At 38.9% G+C, this 15972-nt stretch overlaps 1 long non-coding RNA gene across 4 annotated transcripts in view; it reads right to left on the reverse strand.

The window, feature by feature from the left end:
- The window catches only part of LOC115278040, a 35898-nt gene extending 21835 nt beyond the window's left edge, over nt 1-14063 (reverse strand). For 2 of the 4 annotated variants that reach the window (XR_003902659.1, XR_003902656.1), the window contains exons 1-2: nt 13626-13708; nt 13204-13262 (exon numbers count right to left, since the gene is read on the reverse strand). This is a non-coding gene — a long non-coding RNA (uncharacterized LOC115278040). Of the gene's footprint in view, nt 1-13203; nt 13263-13625 lie in introns of all 4 variants that reach the window. The other 2 variants (XR_003902658.1, XR_003902657.1) reach the window with 2 other exon arrangements.
- Nucleotides 14064-15972: the final 1909 nt, after the last annotated feature.

Here is a 15972-nt window from a genome sequence, read left to right on the forward strand (position 1 = left end):
AGTCCTCTCAGCGCCTTTCCTGCCATCTCCAACTAGGATTGAAAGCCAGACCCTCATTGGTGCCCTTGACCTTCCTCCCTCAGATTGCTTCCCAGGAACTTGATTTATCAGTTCTTCTTTCTTTCCCCAGGGTCATCAGCTGCTTTTGGTTTGCTTCCTTCTTTTCCTCATGGCTCTTTGTCACAGCCTTGTAAAAATGAGCCCCGAGGTGGATGTCCCGTGAAAACCTCAAGAAGTGTATTTTTGCCATTTAGAATTATCTAACGTGATTCATGAGCAACTAACATGCCTCTAGGAGAAATACAAAACTATGTCCACAGAAGTGAAAAGTTCAAATCTAAGTTAAAATAAGATATACAGAAAAAGATCCTATTCTTTATATACCCATATATTTAAAGTTTTTAAGTGAGCATCTTGTCAGGATTTGGATTAGCAAAATCAAAGACCAATATTAAGACATCCTTCTCTTCAGCTCCAGGAAGGTTTCTGTCAGGTGATCTTATAGTCACTCTTATCTGAAAATACCATTTAATTGCTTTAAAATTTTTTTTTTTAATTTCAGTAAATTTAATTTAATAAATTTAGAGAAAGAATATCTTGTTTTTGTTTAATGATAGACATTTCAGGAGTAAATTCGTAAGAAAAACCACACTTCATAAAAAACTAAAATTGATGACAGAGAACTCAACAATGCCACCACAATAAACTCCCTGAGGGCTTGGAGTTTTAAACAAAAAGTTATGGAAAGCAGTAACGGCACTGATAATGGTTCCCATAGGTGCTCTGGGCTTTTTTGTTTTGTATCCTTTGTCCTTTTTGCATTGCAGTACTTATTCCAAATTAATCAGGCTAGAGTAAGATTCATAAACAAGACCGTAACTGTACTTAGTGTTTCAAAATTTATATCTAGCTGGGTAATCAGTAACTCAATTACATGATAAAAATTGATTTTCATTCCCATTTCCTAAAAACTTTGCTGAAGATGGAACACCTTTCTCACTGCCTTCTGTCATATTGATGGTTCGATTCAGAAAACACATCCTTTCAGCTAAAAATTGCCCAAATATGTCAAGGAGCTATCAAAGACAGCAACAGCTTTTTGTCTTTGGCAATGCCAGAAAGACAGAGTAATAAATGTTCAAGCAGTATTCTCTAGAGAAATAATATGAACTAAACAGACAAATATGACAAAGACGGTGGCCTATTGGAATATTATGTTCCTGATTTTTCTTTATTTTATCTTATCTTTTCTTATTTTATTTTATCTTATTATTATTCTTTTTTATCTCCCTGACTTGATTTTGCAACAGTTTAGCCAATTAGAAGTGAGAAGGTTAGGACTTAAATATTAATATTCATCTGAAGAAATCAATCATTTATTATTATACTGTAAGCTCCTTGATTGAATAATAAGTTTGCAAGAATATTTACAAAGAACTTCAGTTAGTCCATTATCATGAAGATCTGGTTCAAAACCACAGTCCATCTACCAATGCCATATTTCCATAACCAGTTTTTATCATTGTTACTATTGTTTGATTTAGCTTTATGTGATTTAAAAAAAAATAAAATTCAGTTGATATTACAGGCAGTTCCACACAGATATAACCTCATTTATTTGTTAGTGACACATGAATTTCTAATGCATTTTCATATGTACTTGGCGTGACCAATACTATGCAACTTTGAAGTAACAAGGGCCCTAGGTAGTCTCTGGTACAAAGGTGAGGTCACCTGTGTAGATCTCCCATAGTATCTTATTTCCACTACTCCTTCCTGTCTCATCTATGATTGCCGTGATCATTGGATTGTATCATGTCTCAGCCTCTTGACCTGAAATTTATGTCTCAAATTCTTGTGTCTTAAATGCAGAACTGTTCTAGAAGGTTCACTGATAACGGCATGTTAATTGCTAAATATTCACTTTTATCCCTTATTTTATGAAAACTTTCTGCCTTATGTTTGCTTTTTACCCAGTTGCTTGTTCTGCATTAACTCCTGCTGCTGCCTCACCGAGGTCTGTGGTTGAGTTTCTTATTCTCTTCCACCTTTGAATTTGCTGTTACAAGCTTTTTCTTGTCAACCAGGCCAGAAACCTGGGACTCTTCTTAACTTCTCTTATGTGCAGCAACCCTTTGGAATTAATTTCCTTGTTCTATGGAATCTGTTCCCTAAATATTTCTTGAATGTTCTCTCGCTTACTCCTACCAGTGACCTTGGGCATTAGGAATATCAGTAATGATTGCAAATGCCATTCTTGTCACAATGCTGCCTCACGCTTGCCCTCCTCCAGCCCCTGAGCCACCCGGCATCCGATGACGGTTGTAACATGAAGGTCTAACCAGAGCGGCTTTAATAGTCCCACGGGTGCCAGATGGAGCCCCCCAGGCCATTACAAACGTGCTTTTCCTTCAACCAGGGCACTGTGATCTGCGTCTGCCCGAGTTTCAGTCCCGTCCCTTCCCACGGTTTCTTCCTGTGTGTCATTTTCAGATTGTGCTCTGCTCCTGAGACTCCCAGCACGTGACTATGCTCCAGGCTTTCATGGCTGTCTCTCTGCCTTCTCTCTGCCTGGGCAATGCTTTCCTTCCCCCTCCTTGGGATGACTAAATCTTCCTTTAGTCCTCAAGGATCCAATCAGAGGTGACCAGCTGCCCTTTGGCCCACACTGGTGCCTGCCTCCAACATAGATTCCCCCAACCCCGCAGAACACTGTGATCACCCACCTTGGCACCACCAAGGGGCACTGAAAACTTCCTTTGGAAGTCAGCTTTCCCCACCAGCATGGGAGGTTCTTGAGCTCAGAAATGGTGTCCCTTGCCAGAGTCCAGCTCCAGCATGTCCAGGGTTCCCTGAAGGATGGACAGTGTGGGAGGCCTTGTAAACCTGCCTTACCTCACAAGGAGTTTTCTCAACTCTAGTGAAGTCAGAAATGGCTTCCAACAGTCCCTTTAGCCTTTTCTCAGAGCTTAGCACAAAACACAGTAGAAACGCAGAGTAGAAATGTTTTGGAACTAGATGGAGGTGGTTTTTGCACAATATAGAGAATGTCGAAAAAGCCACTGAGTTATTCACTTTAAAATGGCTAATATAGGGAAGCCAGGCTGGCTCAGGTGGTTAAGCATCAGACTTTAGCTCAGGTCATGATCTCTGGTTTATGAGTTCCACCCGCCCCCCACTCCCCTTGGGGCTCTGTGCTGACAGCTAGGAGCCTGGAGCCTGATTTGAATTCTGTGTCTCCCTCTCTGCCCCTTCCCCTGCTTTCTCTCTCTCTCTCTCAAAAATAAAATCAACATTAAAAATTACAAAATAAGTAAAATGGTTAATACAGAGAACAAACTGAGGGTGCTAGAGAGGAGGTGGGGGCGTGGGTTAAATGGGTAATAGGCATTAAAGAGGAGACTTTTTGAGATGAGCACTGGGTGTCATATGTTAAGAGCTGAATCACTAGGTTCTACTCCTGAGGCAAGACTACACTGTATATTAACTAACTTGAATTAAGAAAAAAAAAAAAAAAAGGTTAATTTTATGGGATGTGAATTTCTCCTCAATAAAAGAGAAAAACTAAAACATGCATTTATCTAGCTGTGCATTCAAAACATTTAGATTCAGTGGGTGACTGACACTTGAATTCAGAGAGACACTGAAACATTTTCGAGGTCACAGTGCCCCGATGGTGTGGGGACTTGTGCGCAGTACCCACAACCTCCTCATACTCCTGTGAACTTCCGAAGATGGTGATAACAGACTCCCTTGCAAATCTTAGCTCTGAGTAAGCGAGAAGATGGGAAATTTCCTATGTGAATTTGTTTAGGGTGAGGGAATGTAGCAAATTACTAAGCCGTGTATTTTCCTTATAGCTAAATGAGCCTACTTACATAACAGCCATTTATAAACTCTAAAGTCCTATTCAAATACAAAGTAATCTTTATCAAGATTATTATAAGGATATTAGATTAGATAAGGCCAAACGTCTTAGTTAACACTCAAGGATTCTGTTCACATTTGCTGACATATACACTCGTGGGAGAGACATAATCCATTCATTAAAACAGTTACCAGCTGCATTATTTCAGAGGCAGCTTAGTGTAGTGGTGAGAAGTGAATCCAGAAGACATAGCCTGGCGTCTGGGCAATACATTTTGTACTCTAGAAGATAACTGTATTGCACACGCTCCATGAATTTTTGCTTCTTCATAGAGTTACTATGCTTCGTATTATGTTAAATTGTTTTGGAAAATGCAAAGCCCTGTTCAAATGCAAATGACCACTGCCATTGAGGTCAAACAGAGGGAGGAATCTGTGTCTCCAACAAATTCGCAAAAATTAGGGGATGTTAAAAATATAAACAACAGGAACTAGAAATAGATGAGAGAATAAAGGAGCACCTGGGTGGTTCCAACCGCAGCTCACGTCCTGATCTCAGGGTTCTTGAAGTCGAGCCCCATCTGAAGCTCTCTGCTGTACCTGAGGAGCCTGCTTCAGACCCTCTGTCCCCCACCTCTCTGTCCCTCCCCCTCTCGTGCTCTCTCTCAAAACTAAACCTAAACATTAAAAAAAAGAAAGGAAAAAAAACCTTTTCTAACTTCGTAGTCTTTTTATGTCAGCTACACTTACAGTTAAATATTTTTAATTCATGTTTTTTGGCTACAGGAATACTTGAGCATCCACAGAAAGAGAATCATGTAACTGGTAATTATCCTCATCTTTCTTGGCTTTTAAATTTTGTTTTATTTGGGCGCCTGGGTGGTTCAGTTGGTTGAGTGGCTGACTTTGGCTCAGGTCATGATCTCGCAGTTCGTGAGTTTGAGCCCCACATCGGGCTCTGTGCTGAAGACTCAGAGCATGGAGCCTGCTTTGGATTCTGTGTCTCCCTCTCTCCCTGCCCCTCCCCTGCTCATGCTCTGTCTCTGTCTCTCAATAATAAATAAAAACATTAAAATTTTCTTAATTTTGTTTTATTGGGGTAAAAACCTTAATTCACATTTTAGAAGAACAGTGACAAAGTGACTTAGGTTGCATATTACACATTAAGTGAACAGCAAAGCCAATCAACATATTTTAGCTTCCAAAAGGAATTACATTTAAAAGATTTTATTTTCTCTCCTATTTTCTATTTATGTGGAAAATATTGTCACTTCACATCAGATTGATTTTAGGGAATGCTTCCACAGAATGTAAAAATAGAGTAATAAATTAAAGTTATGTTTTTGAATTCACATGGTTCTATTAAACCTGTATAATATATGTGTTTGTGGTATTTGAATGTTGATGGTATTTACTGTCATTTCCATATTTAAAAATGCTGAGCATTTTATCTAACTTTGTGCCTTTATACACATTGCAACTGGATAGTATGTTCATATAGATATATTGCAGCTGTAATCTTAACATTTGAAAATTGTAACCTCTCATTTGGTGTTTTATTCCTCTGCTAGTAAAAGGGGAAGAAAAGAAGAAAAAAAAGAAGTAAAAAACACCAAAAAACTAGTGTTGAAACTGAAATACCATTCCAATTTGAAATCTCAGAAATCACACCCCCAAAGACCTGTTTCACTTATTCTACGTTGGAGAACTCTCTTAGATAGTTAATGTCTATTTATATGGTAATTGCTCCCCAATATATGCCTACTTTTTCTCCTTTCAGCCAGGTACCATTTTCACCTAATAACATCAGTCACTGACGTACGGAGTGAGTACGAATGATCTTCGTGAATAGTGTTGAGCAGATCAATACAATGTTGGAGTTTGGCTGACGCTGAATGCTGAGCAGTTCATGAATTAAAATGAGATGAGAGAATACTTTTGAGTAGTAGGTCATTACCTCTCTTGCATGATTCTTTGGGAAGCCTGGTGTCTCATTTGGTGGTGATATTCTCTTTGCTCTGCCCTCTGCTATTGCCAGCTGGTCTCCTGCAGCCACCGGGGAGCTTACGGAAACAACGGTGAAGAAATCCACAGCAATTTCCCCACTGTTCATATGCTGTACTCAAATAGCCCACTATATCAGACATTAAATTGAAGAAGACCAAGGAGAGGAAGAGCAGGAAGAAAGGAAACAGGAGGTGAAGAAGCCCTATTTGAGGAGAAGCTATGTGAACTGAGGCTTAAATGAGGAGGTAGCAATAACTGTGAATTCATGAGGAAAGGTTTTAGGCACCAGGAATCTGAGGCCTTAAGTCAGGACCTGGCATTTTTGAATGAACACTCAGTGCCCTGAATGCCTGCAGAATGGCGAGTAAAAGACAGCAGATCAGTGACCTTGGTATGTAGGGGCCATGAATATTGGGCCCTGCAGGTCATGGTGACAAGATTAGAAGAGGTTGCGTTAAACAAATAAGAAAATATGTCCAAAGTGCTTTGCAGAGTATCCTGCACGGAGCAAGAGCTTAATAAATGTGAGGCCAATGGTGTCAGCCCTGATCGGACAATGAAGTTGCTCTGGGAACTTGTAAAAGGTTTCAGAGCACCCCAAGAGATGAAAGGGTCAGGTGTGGGATGGCTGGGACATGACTCTGACATGCAGCTTCCAGCCCGCTGGCCCCAAGTATCTGCAGAATGTCAAAAAGTTTTTAAACAATATCAAGAAATCTAAAATGAGCTTAATAATTGGAGCTATAGGCCATGCTCGTGTATGATGATTCAACACAGCAAGGGTCAGATCATCACAAATTATCTAGATAGCTAATAAACTCTTCATAAAATAACAGTTTAGATGGAGCTTGACAAGATGTTTCTAAAATTTACATGGATATGCAAAGATCCAAAAATAGACAAAGCACTCTTGAAGGACAAGACAGTGGGAGGACTTAACTGCCATATATAAAAACAAATTCTAAAGCATATGTTGAGGCATGGGTAGACAAAGAGAACAGGGGAAAATAGCTTCCAAAGTGTCCCATGTGTGTATGGACCTTGGTTGTATGACATCAATGGCACATCAGAGCAGTGGAGGAACGTGGTCCTTCCATGAATGGTGTGGGGACAAAAGAACCTCTTCAAAGACAAAAAATAAAAACGAACTTGAACCCTCTTGCATTTCATTCACAAAGAATTCCACAGAGATTGTGAGTGCAAATGCAACACACACACACACACACACACACATGAACTAACTAAACAAATATATACGTTCCATTCAGTTAACAGAATACTTTATTATATCAAAATAAAAAAATATTAGGCACAATACAAAAAATACTCACTGTGGAGAAAAATATTATACACTAAATGACATTAAAAGGAAGATTGCTTGCTCACCAAGTTTAGTGTTACAAGAGTGAAAGACATATTATTTGCAACACATATAATCACAAAGTGCTATTTTCAGAATATATAGAAAAGTTCTACATTTCAATGACAGAGACAGAAAACCCATGAGAAAATAAGCTAAAAACACAAACAGCATAAGCAAACATTACAAGATACAAAGAAGGGTATTCAAATGATTCAATTGTCAGTGTACATATGGAAAGGTACCTAACCTCATCAGCAACCAGCAAAATATCCATTAAGCAATAAACTTCACAGTCCACCCAGAAGAATGGCTAAAATTCCAAACACCAGGATATGGCAGAAATGGGGTATGGCAGAAAAGAGGAACCACATAGATGCTCATACATTGATAGTGGAAGTAGAAATTGTTATATTCATTGCAGAAAATAGAAAATATTGATTATGTTGAAGGTGTTGGTATGCTATGACTAAGAAATTCATGTTTCAGCATATACTGTTAAAAAATTATTCACGTTAATACAGGGAAACTTTATTCAAGACTACTGCAACAAGGTTTTTGCAGTAAGGGAGAGATAGGACTCAGCTCCTAATTATAATTAAGAAAGTTGGGGATTGATAGCCAACTAGCAAAGTAGGGGTCAATGATGGAAGATAACTAAGAGCGTGATATCAAGGGTAGGGGGTTCTTGCTGAAGGCAGGCCCAAGACTCAGACATCAAACATGGAGGATGAGGGACGAGGGTGATTGGATTACAAACATTGGGGAATTCTAGCTAAACTAATTAACAAGGTTCTCACTTAGACTCAGTTAAGCAGACCAAATATGAGGGGTGGGAGGTAAAGGTTGAAGTCTAGTCAAGAAAATGGCAGATGAACATGACGAAAGTTTGGACAAGAGGAGAGTCTTTGTTAATACCCAACCTAAACCTATGCATATGTGCAATGGGAGAGACATGGGCATGAACATTTGCAGCATAATTATTCATACTTTCTCAAATGGCTGAACAATCGAATATCAATGAACAGTAGCATAATACATGAGTTATGGCAGGATGTACAATGTAGTACGTTTCAATGTTGACATTAATGACTGATAGTTATACAAAAAACACAAATGAATCACAAAAGCATAATGGTTAATGTGAGCAAATAATGACAGGTAAAAACATATGTATTTATGATTCCATTTATATAAAATTTGAAAGCAGGCAAAGCGACCCTGTAGTATTTAGAGATGTACACGTAGGCAGGAAAGAGAAAAGCAAGGAATTGATGACATAATACTCAGGTAAGTGGTTACTTTTAGGAAGTGGGAGGAGGTTATGATAGAAACAAACCTCGGTGGCATGCTGGTTTCCTGGTGGTGTTCCAGACCTGGCTGGAGGTGGTGGTGACTGGCAGGGGGGGGGGGGGCTGCAATAATTGGATAGGCTGAAGAGTTTTCTCAAAGGCACTTTTCTGCATGAGTTGATACCCCATATTAAAATGATTAAAACCTATCCAAATGTCTTTTTAAGCATTTTAATAAGTACAATATTCAAAATTGAGTTTTCTAACAGCCAAATTATGGAGACCACCAAGTTGATGGACAATTGGGTGGTCTCCATAATTTGGCTGTATATATTATGTATTACATATATATATAATATATATAATGGAATATTACTCAGTCATCAGAAAGAATACAATCTTGCCATTTGCAACAATGTGGATGGAGCTAGATTGTATTATACTAAGTGAAATATGTTGGTCAGAGAAAGACAAATACTGTATGATTTCACTTGTATGTGGAATTTAAAAAACAAAACAGATAAATGTAGGGGAAGGGGAAAAAAAAAAGAAAGGGAGGCAAACCATAAGAGACTCTTAACTATAGAGAACAAACTGAGGGTTTCTGGAAGGGAGGTGGTCAGGGGGATGGGCTAAATGGTGATGGGTACTAAGGAGGGGACTTTTTGGGATGAGCACTGGGTGTTACATGTTAAGTGATGAATCATGAAAATCTACTCCTGAAACTAGTATTTCGCTACATTTTAACTAACTAGAATTTAAATAAAAACTTAAAAAAATAAAAGAGTTTTCTAATAGCTTTTTTTTCCTAATAGCTTTTAAAAGAAACTTTGGTAATCATTTTTTACATAAAATTTAGAGATATCTTAATTGTAGTGTCACCCATATCTACTGTTCCTAGTTTTCCTTATGTATATATTACACTGTCATTTTTAGAGATTTGTTTTGTTTTGTTTTAAAGTAAGCTTTACATCCAACGTAGGGTTTGAACTCACAACTCTGAGATCAAGAGTTGTATGCTCTATCAACTCAGCTACCCAGGCGCTGCTTTGAACTAGTCTTTTTAAATGGGTTGGTTGTGTTGCAACAATTGTACAACCTTTAGGATTAGGACTGAACTCCAGGCTTCATGTTTCTATCCACAAGTATTAAACATTGGCTGGTGCAATTCCAAAATATTTTCACTCTTGCCTAAATTCTACATTCCCTGAATTCAATACTGACTTTGCTAAATCTTTTGAATCACACGTAGTATGATGAGAAACTTTTATGTCAATCAGCTCAGTGGCTTCTGGAGAGGCCTTGAAAAGTGAGGAGTAGCCTTTTTTTTTCTTATTGTGAGTTTCTAGAATGTGCCTGAGTTCTGTCAGATCAATGATATCTTATATTTTTGAAACTGAAAATTACTAGCCATATTCTTTGACCTAGTGATACCAAAAGCTTGCCTAAAGAGCATTATGCCAAATAAATAGATCCATTTTAGTTAAGGGGTGTTATATGTATATTTTTTCCTAACTGGTACTTTTATTATGTTTTTGGGAAGTTAAAACATTGGCAGAAATTCCTGTCCAAATCCGAATGGCTTCTACTTCACCTTCCTGAGATACTACCATCGTCTTTAGAAATAGTTCCTAAGAGTGAAAAAAGAGGTGTGTTCTTCTCTGACCCTAATGATCCAACTAACGATCTGATCCACTGTCTTAATTCTCTTGCTCAAAAACAGCACATGGATATCTATCAAGTACAAGCATTGCAGTAGATTTGGGTTGTAAAAATGGAGAAGATATAACTCATAAGGATCCATCTGAAATGGAAGTGTGGTGACACGCAGCCTCAATTGAAGAGAGAGAGCATCACAGTAATGGTTAGGTTTACCCTTTAAACCACTTTGAGAAAATGAGGAGAGAAGGTGCATTTAGGAAGACAAAAAACTTGAGCCTCACCATGATTTTTATTTGTACTTTTATATATTGCAATGAATTATAGTTTAGGAGAAGCACATTTTCCTTAAACCTCCACCACTGTTGCATTTTGCAGGCAGACAACACATTAAATGAGTTTTTTTATAGAACAGAGGTATGAAAAATGTATAAATTGAGTTTTTTCTGTACTACAGTGTAGTAAAGACCATGAACTCTAATACCTTAATAACAAGCCTTCTGAAAATTAAAAATCAAAATGTTTAAATGGAAAACATTACAAAAGAAAGTAAAGGGAAGGTTTCTCAAAAGCAAACTTTATAAGCATATTTAATAGAAGAAGGAGGGAAGAAACAGAAACGTGTCGCAACAAATAGGAAGGTTAGTCTGTAACAGTGTAGGTGCTGTTCTCACACTCCTGTGCCTCACAGAATGGCTTCAAGCCATATTCCTTCTAGCTGTTCAGGGTCTAGTATCTCAATGCAAGTGGATATACTTTGTATATATGCCTTCTGTCATCCTTGAATAAAATGTAAGTGTCTTTAAAAACTTAGTAGTAAATCCTTTGCAAATATTTGTAAAGACTAAATGAATCTCCAGTTCAGTGAGGTGGCCTGAATTTTAACATGGTAGCATATGATAACTTTGATACAGAAATTTTAAACACTCTGACATCACAGCATACCAGATCTGTGACCCAACAACAAAACTGCAGGCATTAAAATCCGCATTTTACAAATGAGTGAACTGAAACTCCAGAAGGTTAACCAAGTTGCGAGATTACCCAGTCCAGGACACAGCTGACCTAGCTAGCGACCCAGCCCTGTCTGACAGCAGAACCTGAAGGCTACCCAGGAGAGATGCACACGGCACGTTTTGAAGCATGACACATCACTTTCAGTCAAAGGCCAGAAATGGATTTGAGATGGTCTTAATTTGCTTTGTTCACTTTACACCACTCTAATATTGATGGTAGCCATGTTCCCCTTCGTACAAACTACTACATTATAAGTATTCCTAATATTCAGAGAGCAGCCTATGTCTTAATATGTCTTAAATATGCACTTTTAAGATGGAAGTAAAATCGGGGCACCTGGGTGGCTCAGTCAGGTAAGCATCCGGCTTCAGCTCAGGTCATGATCTCACAGTTTGTGGGTTCGAGCCCCGTGTCGGGCTCTGTGCTGACAGCTCAGAGCCTAGAGCCTGCTTCTAATTCTGTGTCTCCCTCTCTCTCTGCCCCTCCCCTGCTCGCACTGTCTCTCTCTCTCTCTCTCTCTCTCTCTCTCTCAAAAATAAATAAAAAACATTAAAAAAAAGATGGAAGTAAAATCAATTATGATGAATCCATCTGTATAATTACGAGGTACCTCAGAAATCAGATCAAGCTAGTGATTACTATGCCAAAGCCTGGATGGGCTTACTGGATATTAATGCAATTGTTTTTCTCTATTGCTGAAGCTCTAAGTTAAATGAGAGTTTTCATTGTGAAGAGACGTTACCATAAACTTACAAATGATTTAGACTTTCTTTTCCTCAGATATCATTGTTTATGTTAAGTCATGATATACTCATGCAATGAAAATGTAGACAATAAAGTACAATAATGAGAAAGCTTCTCTCCTTAACTACACTTTTAATTATTTTTAATTTTTTAAATTTTTATTTATTTTTGAGAGAGAGACAGAGAGTGAGCAGGGGAGGAGCAGAAAGAGAGAAGGCACAGAATCCAAAGCAGACTCCAGGCTCCAAGCCGTCTGCACAGAGCCTGATACAGGGTTCGAACCCATGAACAATGAGATCATGATCTGAGCTGAAGTCGGACGCTTAATCGACTGAGCCACCCAGGTGCCCTGATTAACTTTACACTTTTAAAATGCTTGGTTTTTATGACTATCAAGCTGATTTATGGCAATTGTATAGTATCTTTTTAAAAAGTTAAAATGTACATGTAGGAAAATCAAAATATTCCAAAGATTACAATTGCTAACATATTAACATATAATTTAATTCTTTCATATATAGTTAAATATATTTATATTATTTTGAAATTGCATGTTTTCAGCTAATATTTATTACAAACATTTGCATGGCCATTAGCATTGTTAATGTAATCTTTAATGATTGTATTTTTTATGGATTTAGCAAAATATCCTAAAGTGGTTTTCATAATTTCCATTAAAATTTTTTACATATAATTCTAAGATGAAAATAATTGTACATACATTCATTACCCTCATGTTTTAAAAATAATGCTCTGCCAGTTTTCTAGATAGAGAGTTATGGAGTTATTTTTCCGAGTAATTTTCCCAAATCTCCAAAGTTCTCTTAGGGAAAAAAACATTCAGCATTTTTCTTCCTTTCCTCAGATCCCAGGCCAGTATCTGACACAACATTGGTACTTAATACAAACAATTTTAGAGCTGAGTCAACTGGTACTGTTTTGAGAAATGGAACAGTTTTGTAGTCCAGCCAGGGAGGCCGAAAATGCTATTGTCATAGCATTGATGATACTCATCTTAAAACATTTCTAGATTTCAAAATTAGTACTTTCTCATTTCATTGTGTGTAACTTTTGCTTAACAGTGAGAGTGAGCATTTTTATATGTTTATAATCTATTTGTGTCTTCGCTGTGATAGATTTCACTGCACACTTTAAAAATATTGGCCAAAGTTCAAGTGCATAAGCTGTGAGCTCCGTTCCATGCAGCATTTGGCCTGAAACTGCGCCGTGAAGTGACTCTGCACGTTCTGAGCTCACCTGTTCCCTTCCCTGTCGCTTTTCTCTGCTGGTCTGTTCCACCACTCGATGCTCACGTTCTGGAATAAAATGGGTTTCCCATTAATGGGAAAATTAAAGTTCCCATTAGAAAGCCCTGGAGGGAAACAAAGACTCCAGAAACCTGTGTGCCAAAACTCCAGCATTTTGCCAACTCCTTAGTTTTTCATTGTAGCTTTAAATTCTAGTTGTAAGTTAAACATTTCTTATGTGCTTTGTTTTCTCCAGGCTTAGAGGGCTTGGCCCCTGGATAGCACAGGGTCAAACGATATGGGTCAACTTATATATGGATTGTTTGCAGCCCAATTCTATAAATATATTTTCTTTTCCTTATGACTTTCTTAAAAATTTTCCCTCTGCCTTACTTTATTGTAGGAATACAGTATATGATACATATAACATACCAGATATGGGTTAATCGATGGTTTACATGACCCCCCATGATCTTGCCGTGCACCACGCCTAGATCGCTCAGCCCACACTCACCTCCCAGCGTCCTCACCCCCGCCAGCGAGGATCCTCTGTTACATCAGCATCACACAGCATACTCCCTTCCACCGCTTTCCGGTCCCTTTGGCAGCCGGTTCCTAGCATCTTTCAGCTTCACCAGGTCCTAAATCTCTTGGTCCTAGGTCCTCAGTGAGCCCCTTTCCTGAACTACCTAGCTTAAGTGTTAGGATCACGCCATAGAATCACTTCCATGTTACACTCTCAACTTTTCCCCCTCTCACTCTTCCTCGCTTTATGGAGGACGCCACAGTCCAAGCCAGTCCACCGTCTCCTGCTTGCATTTCTACAGTGAATGTGGCTCAAGCAATGGTGCACAACCATGAGGACTGAACTTGCCCTTTCAATTCATCCCTGGGAACGCCAACCGGCCCTTGACGATTCTTGGCAGCCATGACTGACTACATTCCTATTTCCTTTACCTCCCCATTCTCTTCTTCTCTCTCCCCGAGCCCCAGGCACCACTTTCTCATTTTTATTCTTGGCTTTCTGTTCACCGAGGAAATCAAGCTTCAGAATAGAATCTTGCGAACTCCCACTACCACATCTATTCACTTTCCGGCATCTGCACCCACATACTTTGCGTCCCTGCTGTTCACATAGATGAACAAACCATGATCCCATCTAAGGCTGTCCCCTCCATCTGTGCACTCGATTCCATCGCCTCCCACGTGCACGGAGATATACTTCAGTAATCCCCTGCCTTTGACATAATCACTTACTTGATGTTGCTGTTGGCCTCACCTCCTGACCACGCCCGTCCCCAGCCCCCACCACCTTTCTTTGCTCCCTGGGTAGCAGAACTCCACAAAATGACTAACTAACGTACAAAACTCCTGGAAAACCACACGAGAGAAAGTCCAGCTGACTTTAGGTTTGGTCCTGGCTTTCTTGGTACCACACCAAAGGTGTAATCAATAAAAGTTTATTAAAATTAAAAACTTCTGCTTGAGAGACCCTCAAGAGAATGAGAAGACAAGCCACAGAGACAGAGAAAATATTTGGAAAAACACACATGATAAAGGACTGTTATCTGAAATATACAAAGAACTCTTAAAACTCAACAGTAAGGAAACAAACAACCTGATTTAAAATCAGGCAAAAGACCTAAACAGATAGGTCACCAACGAGATACAGATGACCAGTAGAATATGACAGGATGCCCCACATCAAATGTCAATAGGAAATGCAAATGGAAGCCCTGAGCGATCACTACATACCAATTAGAATGGTGAAAATCCACAGCACTGACAACACCAAATGCTGACAGAAATGTGAAGCAACAGGAAATCCCATCCATTGCTGGTGGGCAAGGAAAGTAAAATAGCCAGTTTGGAAGACAGTTTGGCAGTTTCTCACACAACTAAATATGCTGCTACCATATGACCCAGCAGTCATGCGTTTTGGTATTTCTCCAACGGACTGAAAACATATGTGCACACGAAAACCTGCACATAGATGTTTATTGCAGCTTCATTCATACTTGCCCCAATTTGTAAGTAACCAAGACGTCTTTTGGTAGATGAATGGGTAAATCATTGTGGTGGAGTCAGAAAATGGAATATTATTTGCTACTAAAAAATGGGCTATTAAGCCATGAAAAACATGGAGGAATCTTAAATGCACGTTACTAAGTGAAAGAAGTCAGTATGAAAAGGCTGTAATGGTAGGATTCCAACTTTACGACATTCTGGAGAAAGAGTCCCCAGGGCTTGAGGAGAGGGAGGGAAGGAAGGCAGAGCACGGAGAATTTTTAGGGGAGTGTAACTGTTCTGATATTTACACCCTTAACATTTCCCTTTTAATAAGATAACGAGTTTAATTTATAAAAGTTCATATTTCATTTGTGACAGATACATTTGTTCTCCGACATACCCCCATTGTTTTCCTAAATAATACAGATTTCTTGTGAGAGGCCAGTAACCAAACTTGGATCACAGTTTTCAAACTGCTCTTACTACTACATCAACTCATCTGAGCAGTTTTTCACAACGGAGTCTGAGCAGAAGGGATGCGCTCGGGCCCTAGAAGGGTAAGGTGTGCATGCCCCTTGGTCTTCATCTTCCAGTGACTTACTGAGGACAAGTGGGACAATGTGGCTGAAGGTCCCAAGGCCTCAAAACAGACAGAGTCTGAGTCTTTGAACCACCTCTTGCCCGAAAGATTCCTGGTTGACCAAGAAAACATCTTTCTTTTTTCATTTTCTTCTTTTTTTTCATATCAGTGAAACAAACTTTTTCTTTG

This window comes from Suricata suricatta, chromosome 14, assembly GCF_006229205.1.
Source record: "Suricata suricatta isolate VVHF042 chromosome 14, meerkat_22Aug2017_6uvM2_HiC, whole genome shotgun sequence".
In the NCBI taxonomy this organism is placed as follows: domain Eukaryota; kingdom Metazoa; phylum Chordata; class Mammalia; order Carnivora; family Herpestidae; genus Suricata; species Suricata suricatta.